This window comes from Nothoprocta perdicaria, unplaced genomic scaffold (assembly GCF_003342845.1).
Source record: "Nothoprocta perdicaria isolate Ctin4 unplaced genomic scaffold, notPer1 scaffold_60, whole genome shotgun sequence".
NCBI classification, from domain to species: domain Eukaryota; kingdom Metazoa; phylum Chordata; class Aves; order Tinamiformes; family Tinamidae; genus Nothoprocta; species Nothoprocta perdicaria.
The window spans coordinates 1,525,407-1,546,559 of NW_020455866.1; the positions used below are offsets into that span (position 1 = coordinate 1,525,407).

Genomic DNA, 21,153 nt, shown 5'->3' on the forward strand with positions numbered 1-21,153 from the left:
ATGTCCTAATTACAGCCCTAGGTTTATTTTTAATAATAATTCCTCATGTCATGAAATCAAACCAATCTCCTCTTCTAGTAGAGCCAACCTGAAGTAATTGCTAAATTTTAAGAATGAAAATCCCTTGTATCTTGCTGACATGGCAAAACATTTATTAGCGGTGGGTAATTATTAAGGGATGAGCCCAGGGCAAAAAAATAATTTATAATTCAAGTCTATTATTACTAATTTACTTAGCAATAGGGAGAGTGTGTCAGGCAAAAAGCCCATCTAATTCAAATGGGGATTTCTGCCCCATGTGGACTGCAGGATCAGGTGCCAAGAGGAGATGCTGTGAATATGCATGGAGGATGTTGTTCACCTTCTCTCAACATATCAAAAGCCTTAAAACAAACATTTGCAAAAGCATGCTTAAAAGCCCTCTACATAAGTGATGGCATTTTGATAGGTCTGATTCTTCCCCATTCTTTTTTTCAGTTGCCTCGAAACAAGATATCATCTACAGCTTCTGGCATCCACCAGGAGCTCAGAACAAAGTTTCAACAAGATGTTTGCAGATTTCTTTATCTCTGGATGGCACCGAAAGGATAGTGAAGTATGTTAAAAAGCTGGAATGGGTTCAGAGAAGATATAATCATTTTAATATTCAAACAAAAGTAAATACATAGGTAATGTTGAAAGTCCAAACCCATGTTCATTCCTGGTACAAAGGCAGCGAGCACTACCTTCTTTAGCAAAAAGAGGAAAGTGATACATGGAATTTCCATTGTTGAAACTGACTACCAATAGCCAATATAAACACCACAGAAGGTGGTCAAATTATACAATACATAAAATACCTTGGAAGAGCATCTAAAAAGTTTTGAGTCAGAGAAGTGGCTATATAACTGAAGGCTCAGGTTACTAAGTGGGACATTTGCTACCATTTGACCGTGATTCAAGGAGCCGAGTACAGGTGAGGGTGGCTTAGTGCTCATACTACAGAAAATGTCCGCATAATTGGCAATTTTGTGGACAGTCTCCACAGACAGCCAAGGCCCTGAAGGTTCAGTCTTGAAGATGTCCCTCAGGTACTGAACTCCTGCTGACTCCAGACGTGGATGCCCTGTTGGGACTCTCTGGAGAAAAATAAACTGACTTTCTTGCATCTTGGAGAGCTCCCTTTCAAAGGCAATTGAATTCATTTTGGAAATGCCTCAGATAAGCTAAATTTGTGGTATTAAATTATTTGTATTTCTAGGTTCCCTGTATGTATGTATCTCTTGGCGTTCTTCCTCGATAAGCACAAAATCACAGAATCCCTGGATGGTTGAGGTTGGAGGGACCAGTAGAGATCATCTAGTCCAATCCCCCTGCTCCAGGAGGGACACCCAGAGCACGGGGCACAAGGCCACATCCAGGCAGGTTTTGAAGACYTCCAGAGAACACAACCAGCCTGGGCAGCCTGTTTCAGGACTCTATCACYCAAGGTGCTGGCTGGGTCCATCTYATTGCAGAGCAAGGCCGGAGCACCCAAGGAGATGGGCCAGTGGCTCTCCCCCCTGCCCCAGGACTATGTCCTGATCTGCCTGCCCCAAATGTTCTCAGCAGCCTTGCTCCTGGCCCAGGGAGTACCAGCAACTTCCCACACAGAAACACATTATTCCACATAGAAACTGCACTTTGCACATTTGACTTTGCATGGAATGACTTCTGTCTAACCAATGCAACGTGTTTTAGTGTAGCCCCCATCTGCATCTGTTAAAGCACCAATTAGAAATGCACTCTGCATGCCCACATAGAGAAATACCCCATGAAATCCAGAAAAAAATGCATAATGATAAACAGCTGTCATGCAATTTTTTTTTTGTACTTTTTCTTCTACTCACAAACTTTTTTGGAAACAACCCCAATCCACCATCATCTTCAAATGAGTCAACATGTCATAAACACATCCTCATTTTCTAGGTTGCAAAATGGAGATATGCTCTGCATCAAATACGCAAAGTATGCACAGGTCTAAAACAGTACCTGTTTTATGTAGAGAATAATGACACATTTTGTGACAAAGATTTACACCACGGAAAAGGAAGCTTCCTGTTTCTCATCAGTACATGCTGCTTTTCTTAGAAGTCTCAGAGACAAGTGGCATTTAAAATTATGACATTCCCATGAACCAAAAAGCCATATATTTAGCCTTGGCATGSTTTCACAAAGGGAATGTATTGTGAGTGGGTCTCACATTTCAATAAAAGGAAGCAAACRCTTTTAACAGCACTTGAGAGTTTTTATATGTGATTTATAAGATATGATTTTAAGATCTATCGTCCCTCAATAAATATTTGTTGACTAAATGTCACTTATTTTTCAGTAACRCTGGTTTAAAAATCCTGCTTTATCATTACAGGTGCAAAATCTTATAAATGTGCAATGGATGTGTCAAAAAAAATAACAAATATTTACAAAAGAGAAAAAATGGATTTATGCACATTCACCTTGTAATGGCTATGAACAAAAGGGCTAGCAAGATACYGGTACAGAAAAAAAATCTAAGGAAAAATACATGGTTTCACCCATTCTAAAATGTTAATCATGCTGAAACTCTGGGATCTCGCTTTGCAGGTCCTTGTGGCCAGTCACTCAGCCTCCAGCAAGYGGAGGTTAAGACCTGGGAGGCCAGCAGCAAACAGGGCAGGTGAGCTGAGGCAGCGGAAAGGAGGGTTATGACCAAACTGCCAGCGACCACGTTGGKGACACGTTCAGTTCTCCTCCCTGGCAAAGAGTTCCTACACATACTTGGGTAAACACTTAACATTTAATACTACAGAAAGCTGCAGGCCCTCAGAAGAATAACCAAAATTTCTACTCAGACATTCAGAATTAATAGCGGACATTCTCCTACACCTTCATTTTGCATCTGTGCCGTATGGGAACAACATTCATTTCCTCACGTTGCACTGCTTAAAGCGAGCCTATGAAACCCATGAGGCTCTGAGTCCTCATGGCTATTAGCTATTTATATTATGGAGGCATCCAGGAGGTCTTATCACGGGCCAGGCCACAAGCAAGCTGGAGGCTATGCCCAGGAGATCAAAAATGTGGCTGTCAGGGTCACACATCTAAAATAAAAGTCAGTAAACGTACATGGTTGGTAGACAAGGAAGCAGAAGTAAATAAAGAGAAAGCATCAGTAAACACGAGGCACATCAGTAAACACACCACTAACCTACTTTTATTTTCTTAACTTTTCTTTTTCTTCCTCTTTTTTTTTTTTTTTATTTCAAGAGTTACAGCAGAGGAGATCATAAGAAGGGATTTAAAAGAAGAAAATGAGGTCTGTGCCTTGATGTCTTCCCATAGCTCATCTTCTGGCTACTTCCTGAACATCTCTCCATCCACAAACTTCTCTGCAGCAGCAAATGTACCTCAGTATCTTCCATAGTTGATTTTTTAAGCCCAAGTCAGCATTAGCGAATCTGCTTGTTTTCCTAAGATGCCATCATTTCCTGATGTCTGAAATATYCATTTGAAAATATATATGAACCCTCCAAATGATAATTTCCAAACCAACCACTTTTCATCTAAAGCTCCAACAAAGCATCAGAAAAAAAGCAATTTCAGAAATAGAACAAAGTGCCAAAATAAATTAGGGAAGCTCYTTTCACTGTACTCCAAACAGATAAAACTTACCAACAAAACGTCCATTTAACATACGAGTCACCTTTAACTTTTTCTTTTATATTTTGGCGTAGTGTTTTTTTTTCCCCCCATAGGATTGCTACAACATCCATTGAGCCCTAATTAGAATGCACAGTTAATGGAAAGTTGGGAAGCAGCATATCATCGCCCTRCCACCCCATGGCCAAGCGAGCAAGCTCTGGAGCAGTGCACTGACCAGAGCACACCAGCAAGAGGGCAAGGAGCTCATCGAGGCCAAGGAGAGGAGAGTTCAACCACCTCCAGGCTGCCCTGGCCTCAGAATCAGACTCAGATGGAGACACTGCGTCCACACATAAATGACTAAATGTCTGTGTTTTCCTCTCACGTTGAATCACACTCGAAATTGAAAGGATGACACAATTGACACAACCAGCCAACAGCATCCTATGAAGACTTTACAAATTAAATTTATCTTACAATAAATTGAGCTCCCAGAAGTGGTTAAATGGACCAAAAGGGGTTAGATGGACCTACTTATCTCGCTGGCTAGATCTTTTTTTGCATGAGTGTCCTGAAGAGCACTCCAGAGTGGTAAGGTGGAAAATGTGCGTACTCAGGTTTTAGGGCTTTATTTGCATTTGTGTATTCCTCATCTGTCAAAAGCAAAGAGTTATGTTGCCACCAACAACAACTGAACTAAATTAGAGTTTAGCAAGGAAGATGGATGCAGTTCGGTTTTCAACGAACAGATCTTAKTAAATGACTGACTATCAGCTATCTAAATAGATTAAATGGATTTTTGTTATGTGTCTAGTTTAGCAGTTTGGAAAACTGACATTTGAAGTTGTCACTTAGCATTCAGACACTCTAACGTTATATAACAAGTAAAATTGTTATTTAAAAATCCTTTCTCTAAAATTCATGGTAATTCTTGTGAGCTAACAGCAGCATTCAAAAGCATTGGCAAGCAAAAATCAAAATGCACGCATTTCTGAGGGACAAAGTATTTTTGCGACTTCAGATTTTTATCAGAGAGCAACWGAAAGAAATATCCCCAATGAAACACATGCAAGAAGAATGTCATTTTTGTTATACTTCCTCCAGATCACATCACATGAGATCAGATTTCAAATCCAGCAAAAACAGCTGTAAAAAAAAATGTAGCTTTTTCCTAACATTGTCTTTGTATGTCAAACCACTAAATATGAAAGTTCTTTCATTCAATATTCTAAAATATACACCAATGAGGAATACTTTTTCTTCTCTTGGTTTTTAAAGCCAGGCCACTTGCTGCAGAACAACCCTACATGCTTCAGGCACTCTCACATATTCTGGATGGACAGAGATTATGCTGTCCCAGTTGAGTGATTTAAAATTGCATTTATTGTGATGCTTCATGATTGAAGAGGTCAAAGCCTCCCCTGAGGAAAGCAACTAAAAGGTGTTCTGCATAGCAATTTAGGAAACACATGCTAATTTTGTAGCTTCGTGACATTAATGTTTTTCTTGGTTTCATTGTAAATAAGCATTACTTTTTGTTAATTAAGAGAAAGACAGTAACTTTAAGGTCCAGAGAGCAGAAATTAATTCATACCTTACATTTCCCTTCCCCCACCAGGCACTCAAAGGAAATTTTGATCCMCCAGCTCTATATATCAAAGAATGTTCAGGTTCAAAGTCAAGTACTAGAAAGCCAAGAAATGCCAGAATAAACTCAGTTCAGCTCCCTTGTGCTTACACATTAAGATGCTATATTTAATTACTTGATCATGTGCAATTTTTCCACTACATTACCTGTTTTAAATAAAATCATAACAAGCTCCATAATGGCCTGCTTCGGCAAGATAAGACATTTATCTCCAYGTAAATATGTTACTTCAATAATCAAAGTTACACATTCACTTATCTAYGAGATATATTAAGAGTAGATAAATATTTTCCTAATAACAACTGTAGATTCAAATTTTATTTGTTTTCAAGTTAAAAAAAAAGATCTTTCATCAGCAAATCCTGCTCAATGCAGAGATCCAATTTGAGATGAACAAAACCAGAACCTCTTTTTGCCTATCAAAATAATTAGTTCATTATCAATATATTGATAAGCTAATAATATATATGTTACAAAACGTATACATTACAAAACATATGTTTAAATGTACCAACTATTTATTTTAATATGTTATACAAACATAGTCTAATAGTCAGATAGAATTAATGGTTATGAATTTTAGGTATTTTAAGCATTTAGGCAGTTTAGAAATACCTGGGTTTCTGACCAACACTTGGCTTTTAAATCTTTATCAAGAAAAAATATCCTTTCTCAAAAGAAATGCCCATATAAATGTGCGGATTAGGACAGTAGCAGGACTGCTGTATCACTTAGGGAATGCCTGAGCTTGGATATCTGCCTTCTCTGCCCAATTCTACCTTGGCTTGGATAATTGGAATAACGATGAATGAAAATTTAGGCCTGCGGTTTTAATAGCAACTATTTGTTATTTAAATGTCCTTTTCCACAGTGAACGATGGCCAGAGTGTGTGCTCAGAATTAAAAGACTGTTCTTTAGCATCAACACATCGATTTCTTGGGGTCCTTGCAAAGCTTTTCACATTGTTTCTGAACTACAGATATACACCCCTGTAACTGCCTGTCAGACATCATTCCTGCTTTATGAATAAATAATATGATGCTCAGGGGAAATGCTGGTCTAAGACAAAAATCAATATGTGTCTAGCACGTGCTAGGCAGTAGTTCAGCTGAAGTCTGTTTGAAATATACAGAGTGATTTTAATAACAAAACAAATGCTCTACACAGAGCTTAAAGGAGGGTTATTAGGAAAGCACTACCACTATTTCATTGTACATCCTATTTGAAAGAATAATAATATTTTCTTTTTAAAATGTGAATAGATATTCTGATTGCAAAGTGTTCAGCAATTACTTATCTACAAATTTCTAATATTCATGTTACAGTGATATGGCAGCAACCAATCTCTCACACTGCTCTTCTCGGAGTAGCTTTGGTGCACATCTGTGTAATAAGATGCCTGCTATTACAACTGAGTTAATTTTTATTTTAAAAATATCTTCTTCCAAAATTGCCTTTTTTCAGTGGAGGGCCCAGGATCACAAGTGAAACAAAAGCAGGGTAAATTAATCATTCATGCAGCTCTGTAATCGCCTTAGTCATTCTTGCAACGTAAGCCTATTTTCCACAGTCAACACAGTTTGCATTTTTGACATTCATGGCAGTAAGCCCCCAAAATGCAGATCCATCGTTGGAATATTTGAACCTCTCTACTTTTTCAGAACAGGTCCAAATAAAATGACCTTAGCTTCTGTTGCAATGAGGTTCTTTAATTCTTTTACACTACAACTGACAAGGATTGATTTTGATTTTTAAGTGGTTTTGATTACACTTTAAAGAGTATCAGTAGGAATCATTACTCGGTTATTTCTCCGTGCCTTAGCAAGCAAGCAGTTGCATGCAATATGTCTCTGAGCAAATTCAACCTTAGCTCCTGCCTCTCCTACCTTMTACCTACAAATAAGCTCTCCTGTAGCCGAAAAGCTTCACAGAAGTTGGGTTTTCTGCTCACCAAGGCGCCACAGCTCCATGTAAAAGTCTCATGCTCAACCCCATGAGAAACTGAGCCAAAGTACCTCAATACAACCTTATCTTCACAAAAACTTCTCCGACTGTGTTTCTCACAACCAGTGGGTAGTCCTCAAGCATGAAGCATGTGAAGATATGGCTGCAGTATTTTGTGAAATGGCACCAAATCTCCAGAGTATGAGAAATTCCCAGCATAGTCATGCATTTCTGGGCTTCGGAGCAGGGTGACTCAAAGCAGCAAAGAAGAAAAGAAATAAGTAAGTCCAGAAGAAGACACACAAATGGTCTCCGAAATCACCAGTTCTGAATCACCCATGTCCAGCCCTGGGATCACACACTCAGTGTATCAGTATCRCTTGCAGAGAGCTTTTCTTTCGTCCTCACGAAGATCTTTGAGTGGARCTCCTCATCTTGTGAGCATGCCGACAGGAAGACTCCTCTAGTTACTTTCAACATAACAAAAATAACGTTTTTTATGTATTTATGGCTCCTGCAGACTTAGAAGCATGCGGCTGAGTGCCCTTGCCCGGGGGTGCTTAGTACTGCGCAAGAACTGGCCATCTGGAAGTGAAAGAAGCAGAGGGAAATTCTGATGACTTGGGCAAAGGAACCTACAGACACGCCGAAGTGACATCTGATGAGGAAGAGGATGTTTTGTGGCTTTCGCCAGAAGGCAGCACGGTGGAGCCCATTAGCATCAGCACAGATGTACCTGACCTCTTCCAACTCAGAGAAACCAAAATGCTGAAAACAGGGAGCTATGGCTTTTCAGAAAAACAAGCAGAAAGGAGAAAACTTTTTCTAAATAATAAAAGATAAACCACCAAAACGCTGAGAATGGTGGTGAACTTATTTGCATGTGAAAGTTATTAGGGAAATAGGATGAAGACAGAAAGCAGAGCAGCTGTTCCTGAGTTACTCCATAAAGCAGCCCTGAACTTTGACCACGCAACCAGCAGCTCTCACATGCTTGCAGTGCCCCAAAGCTGAGTCTGTTCACCTCTTCTCACTGCCCTTGTGGTGGCCAGCAGGGCCCAACGGCTCGTGGCTCTTGTCCAGAGGGGAGCAGCCTGGGCAGAGTCCCCAGYGCTGGAGAGGCCTTTCTTTAGCAGGACTCTCTGGCTTGCATGTCGCTACCTTCTTGTAGATGCCTCGTGCATCTGTCATGCCAGCTTTAGCTAAGCAAACCCAATGCAGAGAGACCAAGACTGTGGCAAACCACTACGAAAGAGCAGTTTCCACCCTGCATGTGAAACCAGACTTTCGTGTTCTGCATAGTTTCACAGGGGAGGGCCTCCAAATACCTCTGAAGCTTTGCTATTTACTCACTTAAAAGGTTCCTCTTCCACTGCCCTGCTCCTCACCCTCTACACGCCCCTTAACCCAGCACATATAATCACAAGAAACTGCTGTCCATCTTGCAACACGATTGCACATCACATATTTCTGTCAACCCTCAGATGAAACACTTGACCTGAAGCTTTCTAATGCACAARAGCTTTCCCTCTCCTCAAAGGAAACAGCATCCTTTTGGTGATAGCTGCAAACTAATCAGGACTCGTGATCGCAGATTTGTGCTCAGATTCTAGCTAATCTCACGAAAGAATAACGAGGTCACGCAAGGCAATTGCAGCTCACACAGCGGCAGCATTCAGTGAGCTGTGAGGTACGACACCACCAGCTCACTTGTGGTTTATGTCACGGAATACAACATAAACAGCACAAACATAAGCAGCACATTAAAACAAAACAAAAAAGTGGTTTAAATTGTAGGACAYAGTTGTCTGTCACTTCTGACAACTCTAAGAGAAAAAGTACATTTCCTCTTTCAGTGTTAAAAGTTGTAGATGGTGCAATTATTTACCACTAACTATGCCAGCAAAAAAAGGTTAAATGCATCTTTTCATGAATAAGTACAGAGGTTTCTGAAGTCGTTAATGTCTCCCTGAGATGATGGGAAAACTGCTGTTTTCCAGCACAGCAATTTAAGCAGCACAGTGAATCAAAGTTAAGAAGGTCCCAGAGGCACCTGGAAAACCCTAAATTCAAGATCCTAATGTATTTGATTCTATTAAGGAAATATTAAACTATAAACCCRGGCCTTGTTTTTAGAAGTCCTCTTGTGTATAATAAATGATATATGAAAACTGTTGTCAGATATCCCTCTACCTTTCCTTTCTGTTTTGGACTTCACATTAAGACAGCATCATCAGRCAATCAAATACAGGGTGTACAGCAAGGATACAGCTTTGCTGTTTGGCTATGCACAGTTTTGAAGACATATAATATCTGATGCATAGTGTCAGAAATGTTTGTATGCTGTTTTAAATGAATAATTATGCTTCCCAAAAGTGACCACAGCTGTAATTGGAGACTTGACAGGACAGGGGAAAGAAAAAGAGAATTCAAACTGGAACCTAGATGTAGTCATGTAATTATGTACCTGGGATGAACCTGCCTCTGCGACCTCAACCTTGCTGCAAGAGAGGCACTAAGCTGGGTGGGGGAACTCCTCAGCTAAATACCCGGAACCTGCAGTGTCTCGAGACGTGATTTCACATGAAGAAATCCTCAGCARCCTAACTGGTTAAACGCCTCCACCCTCTTCTGCCAACCGCTTCTGTCACTAGCCCCACTCGGCTCCCCTCCTAGCCCCAGCCAGAAGTTACTTCTTTCAGCCACTCTCTAAACCACTTCTGTCCAGTGACCCAGGGGTTGTTTTGCCTTTTTTTTTTTTTTTAGTAAACACACTCAAAAATCCYACACTGCCGGGGGTAGAGTTTGACATGACTGCTCCAGCAGCAAAGCTGGTTGAAAGGATCCTGTCTTCACCTCTCAGCCTGACTTGAGGCAAACCAGCTGTTTCAGGGGTTGTGCTATATGTGGGATCAGAGAAGTAAATCCAGATTTTTAAAAAACACTAAAACACCAACTAAACAACCTTCTCTCTTTTCTGGAGGGGGAGGGTATGGGAGAAGAGGGGGAAGGGTTTGGGTTTTTTTCCCCCAGTTCAAAGAGTTAACTACATTTTTGAATAGGAAGGAAAATTCACTTGACCTGTGCATAGCCGTCCTCAGATGGTGCTCATTTTCTAATGCTAACACATAGTTTTGCATAGAGCAACAGACAACTGTTCACTCCTGATTTTTCTGTGCAAGAGTTCAGGGCACCCAGGTCCCTTAGTGTGCTTGGCAGAAACATCAGCCCATTTTTACTGCCAAAGAATTTTCAAAATGATGATTTATTCCACAGGAAAGGGGAAAAAAAATCCCTCACATCTTTTGGATATATTTCATTTCCAAATCAAAATGTGTCTGGTCAAGCTCACTAATTTATACTTTCATTTTAAAGGCAATTACTACCAAGAAGGAATATGTTCCATGAATTACAGATGCGTTATATTTATATACTTCTCACGGGGTCAACATCTTAGGATTGAGGCATTGCTGTACTTATGTACTAGTAACAAAAAAGCTTGTTGAGAGAGGGATCAGCAGTATACTCACACAAACTCAACCAGCTGGTCACGGTAGCTTACGATGAACCCAGTCAGACAAGTTGTGGTAACTGAGTACATTATCRTACATATGCTCTCAGGTTTTGCAAAATCAAAATTAAGCCCGTTAGCTTGTCTGAACAAATGTATGGAGGCCTAGAGAGGTTGTGGAGTCTCCTTCTCTGGAGATCTTCCAAACCCACCTGGATGTGCCCCATGCTCTGGGTGTTCCTGCTGGAGCAGGGGAATTGGACTAGATAATCTCTAGAGGCCCCTTCCAACCTCAGCCATTCTGTGATTATGTATTTTCTCTCAGGAAAAAACAAGAACATTCACAAGGTCAGTTATCATCAGGTGGTTATCTTAAAAGTAGATCACTTGTGGTCTTATCAACATACTCTAAGTAAAGAACAAGTGTTTGGTATGCATTAGAAAAGCATAGACTCCCCAGAAAATTTCAAGGCTATTACTGTGCTTGAAAGAAATTTGAAATCTTCCCAGTATTTCTCAAACAAGCCACAGATTAAATGTATTATCTACAGCTAAATAAACTACACAAGTCAACACCTCCTATTGAGAAAGGACTAAACTCTGCATTCCTTACTATTTTACTCTAATAGATCTAGTTGAGAAAAATCTCTCAAATTGCAAACACAGGAAATCTCTCTGCTCTGGTGAAGTTGAAGTAGGAGCACCATTTTTACAAACACAGTTCACTACCTTAAGGACAACACACAGCACCAAGAAAAGCTCCTACAGTGTTGAAGGGGGTAACTCCCGTGACTTAGCAATAAGCCTGCAGATCACTAAGCTGCCCTATGCCATTATAGCTCCCCAAAATAAGAGTCCCATTTTTTTTTCAGAATTCCATTCAGTTCCAAAAATTAAAAAAAAAAAAAAAAAAAAAAAGTAGTGAAAGAGCAAATGAGTGCAAAGCTGAGGAGACCAGATCATACTCTTCAGATCTATTCCTTTCCTCGCAACTACGCAGAACCAGAGACAGAGCTTTAACTTTCAGGCCACTAGACTTATGTTTTGTACTGGTACCATATGATCACTTACCAGAAATAGCCATACAACAAGGGCTGGGATACATGGAATAAAAAAAAAAAAAAATGACTGCGGTACTCGAAAAATTACCATCTGCTAGCTGTTGGGAGGTGTTAATTATCTTAATGGCAACCCAATATAAACCTGATGCTGCTCAAACCTTTGCTCAGATCTAATCACAACTCCAGCAAATGAATGAAAGCAGTACCAGCTTCATACACCCTACCCATTAAGGACTGGATCTTGCAGTCTCCATGCAAAGGTCTCRGATATGCTCTGCAGACTAGGCGCCTGGGCTAGTTTCCTAACCACCCYGTTCTGCTACAGTGCCTCCCACTGGGGGACAGCTTTGTCCTTCCAAAATGAGCCCCTGTTTGCCAATTTTATTACAGATTTTCTGTGTGTATACATGAAAACCGTTTTGCTGTGTGTTCAAAACAGGCTTTGAAATGAGCAAATACAGTCTATAGGCACGTGGCCTCACCAGCAAGCCTAAGACAAGAGCTAGCTTTTAAGAGCATGGCAAAATAARAAAAGATGATAGATTCAGATGAGGAACTCTCTGGTCTCCCCTACCAAGCATATCTATTTATATCTATACACACACACACTTGCATCTTACACTGCGGTTCATGGATCATGAAGCTGTAAGCAACAGCTTCTGTAAAAGCCTAATGTAATGTTGYTCCCCAGTTCAATTGCTCAGAACTGGCGCCTTCATAAATTGCAAGTGTCTTCATAAATTGGAAGTAAAGCCAAGCTGACCACCAGAGGAAACAAAAAGCAGTCTCATAAATACTTACCTTACTGTCTCTGTAGAGCTTGATGTTCAAGTGAATTGTAGTATTGACAAATCCTTTTCCTCCTAGCTGAAAAAAAAAGAGAGAAAAAATAAAAATTCTGAGCACGAGTTCAATTATGCTGCACTAACAGAACTCTAACAGGCAATATACCTTGTTTCCTGTTTCTTCAAATTTAAACTCAGATGCAGAGTAAAAATATATTTTAAAAAAGCTTTCCATCTTGTTTATTTAAAACATCTTAGGGTAACACAGTTTTTACTCTCTTTTACCATCTTTGATTCTTTACTGTCTTCTGGCTTTCACAGATCTGATACAGAGATCAGTCTGACAAGTGTTAAATTTTTATTCTTTCACAGGCATAATGTGCTCAGTGAATTTCAGAGATCAAGTTAGAGGTTCCTATAGGTAAAGTTAGGGTAGTTTATAGCTACGCAGTACCAGTGTCTGCCTGCAGACTTAGCAAGCACTTCTTGCTTCTTTTGCACATAAATTCATTGTTGCTTGGTAATTCTACGTTCAGTATCTAAAGAAACAGAATCCAAATCAGTCAGGGGAGATTCGCTAGGAACACAGAGAGCTAAAGAGGCTGCAAACTTTCCACTAGCACCAGCTTTGCAGCGCATACTTCCAGCTATGGGATAATGGAGTGGCCATCTGGTTGCAATCAGCTCTGCCATGCCTCCATAATAAAAATGTCAGACATCTCAGCCTCATTTCCTTTCCGTGGCCTACATGATAAAATTAACTAACTTGGTTTGCAAATTGACTTAGCTAGAAGAAAGTGCTTTCCTCTCCCTGAATGTTTATACCAGCTTAAGGAGGTTTCACACCTTCAGCTTTGTTACATTAATTTAAGAGGAGCTTAAACAAAAGTTAGAGCAGCAGGTGATTACATGGATTTATTTAAATCACTTCCCAAACTAATTCAGTTAAAAATACATTCCAGCTCTTCAAATAAGCAAGGCTAACCAGTAGAATTAGAAGAGATGGCTATTGCCAAAATAAGAAGAAATAGATGCAAAATGTATTAGCTGTGACGGAAGGTGCCATTTCTTCTCCTCCATCACTTTTCGGAAAAGAATCAGGTTTCTAAAACAGCACCAAAACAAAGCAAAAAAAAAAAAAAAAAAAAAAAAAACAGGGATACCATCAGACTCCCGTGTGCTTGTCCAGCCCACAAAAGCAGGTATTGACTCAACTGCTTTCTTTTGGTATCAGCCCAAACTGCAGCCAGGGCACACTAGACCACAGGGCAACCCAAAACTTTCTGCGCAAATGCAGTTTCTTGCTTGCAGGGAGGTACTGGGCAGCTGTTTTGCCAGCTCGGGCCCCCCACCACGGTGCTTTCTGTCACAACCAACACGGCGCAAGCTCCTCCAGGGCTGGTGCTTGSTCACATGCCCTGCTATTACAGAGCTGCCCTCGCGCGCTCGGTGTCAAGGTCAAAGCAATTGTTTCTTTACTTCCATGATGAAGTATCCTGTTTATGAAAATGTTATCTGCTTCCGACTTGGTAAAATATTGCATAGCTCAGTCAGTCATTGCTGGCAAGCACTGCAGAGAGGCAAAGTGTGAGAAAATGGCCCGCAGCATTAATTTGTATCTTTACTGTACAGCTTTTTTCCTTGCTCCACCTGTAATACTGGCTGCCTCCCAGTGACACTTGGGCAGCTAAGATTTCTATCCTCCTTTCCAACAGCCCTGTAAGCACAGCAGAGATTTATTACTGGACCATTCACTCATCTTCTTATCTCATCCCACCACAGGCATAAGCAAAGTGGCTATTTTTAAGAAGTGTGCATTCCCTGATCAGCGTTGGGGGAAAAGCCAAAGCAAGGAAGGAATTTCCACACGGGCTTTGAACATGAGAAGTTTTGGGTTCTCCTTTTCCTCTGCAGGCAGGTGCTGCTCTGCAAGGGCTGTGATTGCACATAGGCTACTCTTCACTCCTGAATATTTCATAGCCTCTGAGAAGCACAGCTGCAATCAACTTGTAAATAATGAAATGGGCAGTGATAATACAGCGGAGGCAAAGGAGGCAATTAGGCAGCACTGTAGCTGTGGCTGCTTCTGCAGCAGAGCTGTAACAATTTATCAGATTATTTGATAGAATAATAACGCTATCAACTGTGAAATCAAGCACATGTTATACCAAAAAGCCCAAGGAGTGTCTCAGGTGGCCAATAAGAATAGCAAAAAAAGAAAAAAAAAAGAAAAAAAAACCAGAACAACTGCTGAAGGAATCACATTGTACACGGGAATTCCATTAATGGCATTAATCACGTGCCCTGTTATATGCATCCATGGTAGAAATACAGTAGAAAAGTGAGTTTACAAAAGTAAGGCAGGAAACGTTTTACAAATGTTGGCATGAAACAAAGAAAATATCTACTGGTTTTCTGATTGTTCTCACTTCAGTTGAAGTTTGTAGGATAATTTAGTTCATGTCCAAACTACTTTCTAACAGTATCATGACACTGGACATTTCAAACCTCAAAAGTTCACAATTTAAAGTCAAATTGTTCAGCTTTAGCAAGACAAGAAAGACAGCAAAAGACAGTGAGATTACTGTAACAGCATTTCTCAAAGATATGACAAAGTTTGATTAAGCATTTCCTGTTTAAAAAAACAGATTGAAAAAGATGAAATGGTGAATATCGAGGTGCATATTGAGGTGCAGCTGTGACTTATGTAGGGCAGGTTCTTCACTTCGGCTCCTTCCACAGCATTTCCCTACGACTGGGCCAGGCATGGAGCRTGTCTGCCTTTGCACCCATTGCTCTTACCTTTATTAACTGCTTCTCTACCCAACRTTGTAATGACTGGCATGGATAAGCTGGGAAAAGCACTTTCTGCGTGGCAAAAAAAGGCTAGCCTAAATGATTCTTCCTAACCTAACCTCAAGCAAAGGGGATTGCAGCCGAGGCAAATATGCTCTCGGCGTGGCTCTGTGTAACCCCATGGCCTTCTGTGTATCACTAGCACATGTAATTCCATAATGACACAGCCAGTTCCTGGGCTGTGAAATATCAATTACACTTGAAGTGACTCTAAAGGGATGTTGGAYTGCGAGGAAAAGGAGAGGAGAAACAAGCACAGGCCAAACCATAAATACTCACCTCCCATAAATACCAGCCTTCCATAAATACCGGTCTCCATCTAGCCTATTGGCAATACAGGAATCACCAGGGGGTGATACTGCAGGGAGATTAGGACTCCCTCCCCCAAATACTCATCAGCCTTGCATCACTCGAGCTACATCAAGACCTGAACATGCCCCAGAGCAGAAAAGGAAAGAGCTGCTTTCCCCATCATATATTTCCCTAGGGCATCAGAGGAAACCTCACTGAGCCCAGACTCCCAGCACCGCGTGGTCCTTTCTCCTTCTCCCTCTGAGCAGCAAGGACCAAAACCCGTAGCTGCCATCTGCCAGCTACACGCGTGTCGCTCACTGGAGTGCTATGCAATTAGCTGACTTGGCTCCACTGGCTCACCATGGACTCTCACAGGAATTAGCTGAATGTCATTCCTAAAATTAAAGAGATTTCTGGATGCAAGAGTGCTGCTAGGTCCACTTGCAACACTGCCCGGTGCAAAGAGCAGCCTTGACATAAGCAGGAGATTCCTCAGTGGGATGCTGTGAACACATGTGCAAGCAGAAGCGGGGCAAGAGTGGAAAATAAAATCACTCTGCTCTTTCAGACAGAACCTCTACATTCAGGAAGGACTTCAATTAATCTTTGTCTAATCACCTTTTGCGTGGTTCAGAAAGCACTTCATAAAAGCTATGAAAATCTGAGCACTTTTGTAGAAGACATTGCTATACATGAATGAAGGTGATGATAAACACATTCTCTTCCTTCAGTTCCTTTGTACTCACTATGCTCACACTCTATATTTTCATTTCTTTTCTCAGCAACAATGGAAACTGGAGGGAAGGTAGATAAGTGGATAATATTGCCAAGAAAATCTGGCATATCCGAGTTCAGAGCAGAGAGGGAATTCAGCAGTCTCACACATCCCTGAAGCGTCACCTGTCACTGGGAAAGAGATGGGTGTCTCTGGGTGATACTGCCCTGTAGTAATTCCTGTACTTTGATAATCAGAAGRCCCCTCCTCATGTTATTTTCCATCTGTTGGGGAAAAGATCACACAGAGAAACCTTCCAGCCAGATGCAGTCACCAAATATTCTCTTCAGCTTCCAGTAAGCTCAGCCATGATGGAGGTGCACTGGGAGATTCATATTCTCCTGCACATTTCCAGAGAGAAATTACTCAAACAAACTCAGATTTTAGACTCTGTGTTTTGCTGTGTCATTTGAAGTCTCCATAAAACCTTATGCAGTTTTTTATAATGTTTTTCCTGACTTAGAATAATTCTTTTAATCACTAGGACTCATCTCTTCCTTGTACTAAGGAAGCAAAACAAACAAACAAAAATAAAAAACAACAAATCAACAAAAATAGAGAGAAAACAACAAAAAACGGTGTTACAGCCCTTCCATCAAGAGATTCCCGGTCAGTGCCCCACTCCAAAGCAACCTTTCGCTCCCGCACTCCCGTAGGCCGGCAGCAAGCTGCTCACACAGCTCCTTCTCCTGGGACCACTGACTCTCCTGGGAGCCCTGTAAAATTTGCAATGCCGTATTAAATCTTCCCAAGAGTAAGCAGTTGCCAACATGCTGAAAAAAAGGACTTGAAAAACTGTACTGGCATTTCCTGAGGATAACAACCCGAGATGAGGCTGGCAGCAGCACTGTTTATTAAAGCTGTCTGGCACTTCCCTTTTTCAGAAACATTTTCAACTGTTTTATAATACACGACCTCATGCTGAATTTCATTTTGCATATCTCCATTAAAAGGATTAATACATTTCCAAACTGCACTGTCCAGGTTAAAATGCACTGTCATGCTCTTCTATTGAAAAACCCTGGTATCTCTGTGCTCTGAAGAAGGGACCTGGCATGACCCAGGAAGATGCTTCACGTCAGAGATGCTTTTTACTCCAAGGCAGTAAGGTGAGCATTAGTAAGAAGAGTATTAGTAAGAAATGCTGTGTAGCTCTATTCCCTTCGCATCTCCCTGGCTTCTGGAAGCTGGAGGTGCAGGAGCTCCCTCCTAACCCCACACCTGGGAGATCCCCCTGCAGAAACAGGGCCCTGCAGTGGGAGAGAGACTGTAAGAGGCACCTACCCCACCTCACCYGCACTCAGTGCCTGAGCTCCCGGGTTTGTGCATGCAGATGTGGCCCTGATTATTTCCCTGGTAATTCCTAAATACACAACCACCCCCTCCACACTGTATTCTCTTGGTGCATTTTGATTTTAATACGTGGAACTGGCGTACGGAGCCCAAGAAAAATGACTGTGAGATTTATTTGTTGGTTGGAAAAGCTGACGAAGTGGTGCTGCTGATGGCTGCTCGTGGAGTTGTGGGTGCATCAGTGTACAGTACTGTGCTGAAACCTTCTGCTTGACCCAGGACGGAAGCAGTTTTTGAAGTCACTGGGAAGTACTGGGTCAGAGGACAAGAGCGGCCTCTTCAGCTCCTGGAAACAGGAGTGCAGGGGATTTCACCACTGCTGCATACAGTCTTTCCAATAAAGTCCAATATCATACAGCAAGTTAGAGCAAATTCAAGAGATGATCATGGGAGGAAGAAAGGAGATAGGAAAGACAAGAGAACATGCAGAAATCTGCTAGTCAGACAAAAAACGTGTGGGAGCACTTAAGCCTCCCCTCTCACTCAGAGCACTGCCCAGTATAAAATGTACACGATTAATCTCAATGTCTACTTTAGGCAGAACAGAATAAGCTTAGCAAAGCCTTCTCCGAGAATTCCCCCCACATCCTGACAAGTCTTTGGCACTAACGATGTTCCCAGCTCTTGAGCCAAACAAAGCAGCAATGTTACAGCCTTGTATCTCCAAAGGGCTTTTCTTTACAACATCCTGAGAAATTCACTCTACTCCTTACCTAGAGGTTGTGCTGCTTTATCTGAAACAGAGGAACGGGTTTCAAAAGCACTGGTAATTTTCRGAGTGCTTTGTATTAATGAGGGATTAGATGCTCTGCCACAGGTTGGATCACTGCCGCTGCAGCCTCTGGCACTTTCTGCCTTTCTTCCCATGTTTATCCAAAGGCTGACGCTTGCTACCTTCACACTGCTCCTTTGCCCACACAGTCCTGATTGGTTGGTAATAAGGATAAAAGACTAAAGCTCTCTGTGTTCCTCTGCAGATATCTCCCRTAGCCACTGCATTTTAGAAGGAAATAAACACAGGAGAAAAGCTCTCTCCATCAAAGAGGAATCCACGGGCTGCAAATAATTCTTCTAAAAGTGAGATACAGCAAGGCATATCTAATAAAACRGCCAGTGCTCTCTTCCCATTAGCCTGGGCCCAGCTGCAGGGTACCAAGCGTACGTGATGTATTTAAGAACATTTTCCAAGCCCAATTCTCCCTCCCTTCTTCCTAATGGCCTGGCACCGACCAGAGCTAAGCTGCCTCTGCAATACAGAGCGCGGCAGATTGACATCGCGCRCTGCAATCTTAGCAGACATGAGTTTAATCAAGCAGCACAGTTCAGAGGCAGTTCAGACAAAAAGGCATCTCAGGAAGCAAACACCCTGCATCTCAGCCACAGAGAGCTCGTGCCGGGAGATCTGCAGACAAAGCTGAAAAACGCAGCCGTGTAAGGGGAGCAAAATTGGACACTAAGAACATTTACCTTTTATCTGAGAATGATTCATGAGACACCCCTACAAAGTGTCAGGCAACAGCAGAGCAGTTCATCTGCTATTGATAACCCAGCATTTCCAAGCCATCAATAGCCATTTGAATACTCCTAAAGTACATTTAGCTTCATCTCTATTCTTCTCTGTATTGAAAGACCTGGGCCATATTCACAGATGTTTATGCAATGGCAAGGGAGTGCAATATTGTATGTTTTATTACACTACCACAGCAGATTCCTGTTCCAATGCAGCTACTGTATAATTTCAGTCTTGCTAAAAGCTGGAAGGCAATCATTAGCATGTTGGATGTGGCAAGTTCGTATTATCTATCTGGTAATTACAGAAAGATGGAGAAGCCTTCAAAAAATACCCTCCAACTTCTACATTTGCTACGCACCTGATCAAAATACTGTCATCATAACTTAAATTAGCACACCTCTCCCATATTCAGAACCCATTAACAACTGTATAAAATGCATTAGATAATTATTAGAGGCCACACTATATTTTACCAGTCCTTCCAACTTCAAAAATAAAAGCTATGAGCAATGAAAATCTGAGTGCAGCAGAACATTTCAGTGACAGCGGTGACAAGCCAGGCTACGTGTTAATTTGTTGGGCATTACTAGCCCAAACAAGCTCTGTCATATAGCTCCAGTTTTTCAAAATATATATGCCATTAATCTCTGCTAGTCATACTGCAGCCGTGTCAAGAACATGCTAAATACACACCAAAAGATAATTCCATCCTCCAGAGACTGCTGTATGAAAAGACAGAAAGATGAGAGACAGAGAGGAGGGTTAGGACATGCATATGCATGCATATAAAAGTAATTGGGATGACTGGCCTGAGCCTCATTATCTCATTTATTCACGCTTATTATCAGGTAAAAGAGAGACAAGGAGGTAACAGRGAGATCACAGAAGCTGGGAGATGAAGGCAATAAAAAGAGACGGAAGCATGAAATGAAAACCAAACAGGACAAGGAAAGTAAGGGCACAGAGGGGAGACGTTAAACAAAGAGGTTCAGATAAAACCAGAAACTAAGAGGTAAAAAATGTGCCGTGTGTACCAACACATGGCTAAAAGCCCCGGGACCCRGTCTCCTTGTGCAGGCTCCGGGCTGCACAGGGCAGCTCTGGGGCCGATGCGTTGGGACACCCCAAACACAGCACCAGAAACCTGCAGGCAGCAGCATCCTGGGCCAAATTACTGCAGTTTTGTTGCACCAGGTRCCACGGGACAGCCCGTGGCTGCTTTCCTCTCAAGATCAGCTGTATTTTCCTCATTCCTGCTGTTGACCAGTAGTTTTACCAGTGATTTCACTTTTGCAAAGTGTTACACCCCAACTTAACTTACCGACTCAATGGAAGTTTTAAAAAGGCCAGAATTCAGCTCAAAGCCATATTGTTTGGTGCTGCATTATCTCCTAGGAACCAAATGCAGCCTCCAATGCATCCCATTACTGATCCCTAGCTACATCTTGAGCTTTCTTAAAAGGCAGCCTAAAATTTAGAAACATATCCACAGGACAATGTGCAAGTTGCCATATCCCTGTATTACCAAAAAAAAAAAAAAAAAAAAAGGAAAACCCGACAGCCCTTCAGATGCCTCATTATTAATTGAAGAGGTTTTTGTTGTTGTTTGTTTGCATGTACAGAAAGAGAGGCCCAAGAGGTGGCAATTTGACTGAAATACCTTTTCCATCTTTTTCTGGTGAAAGGATATAACCCTTACAAAGAAATACACTCCAACAATGGGAAAACAAAACAAAACACAACACTTTTTTTCCCCCCTAAGGAAACCTCAGA

General features: G+C 41.4%; 1 long non-coding RNA gene across 1 annotated transcript in view; it reads right to left on the reverse strand.

Moving 5' to 3' along the window:
* Positions 1 to 3,393: 3,393 nt before the first annotated feature.
* The window catches only part of LOC112956185, a 29,735-nt gene continuing 11,975 nt past the window's right edge, over positions 3,394 to 21,153 (reverse strand). The window contains exons 2-3 of the long non-coding RNA XR_003251001.1: positions 12,606 to 12,671; positions 3,394 to 3,492 (exon numbers count right to left, since the gene is read on the reverse strand). This is a non-coding gene — a long non-coding RNA (uncharacterized LOC112956185). The remainder of the gene's footprint in view (positions 3,493 to 12,605; positions 12,672 to 21,153) is intronic.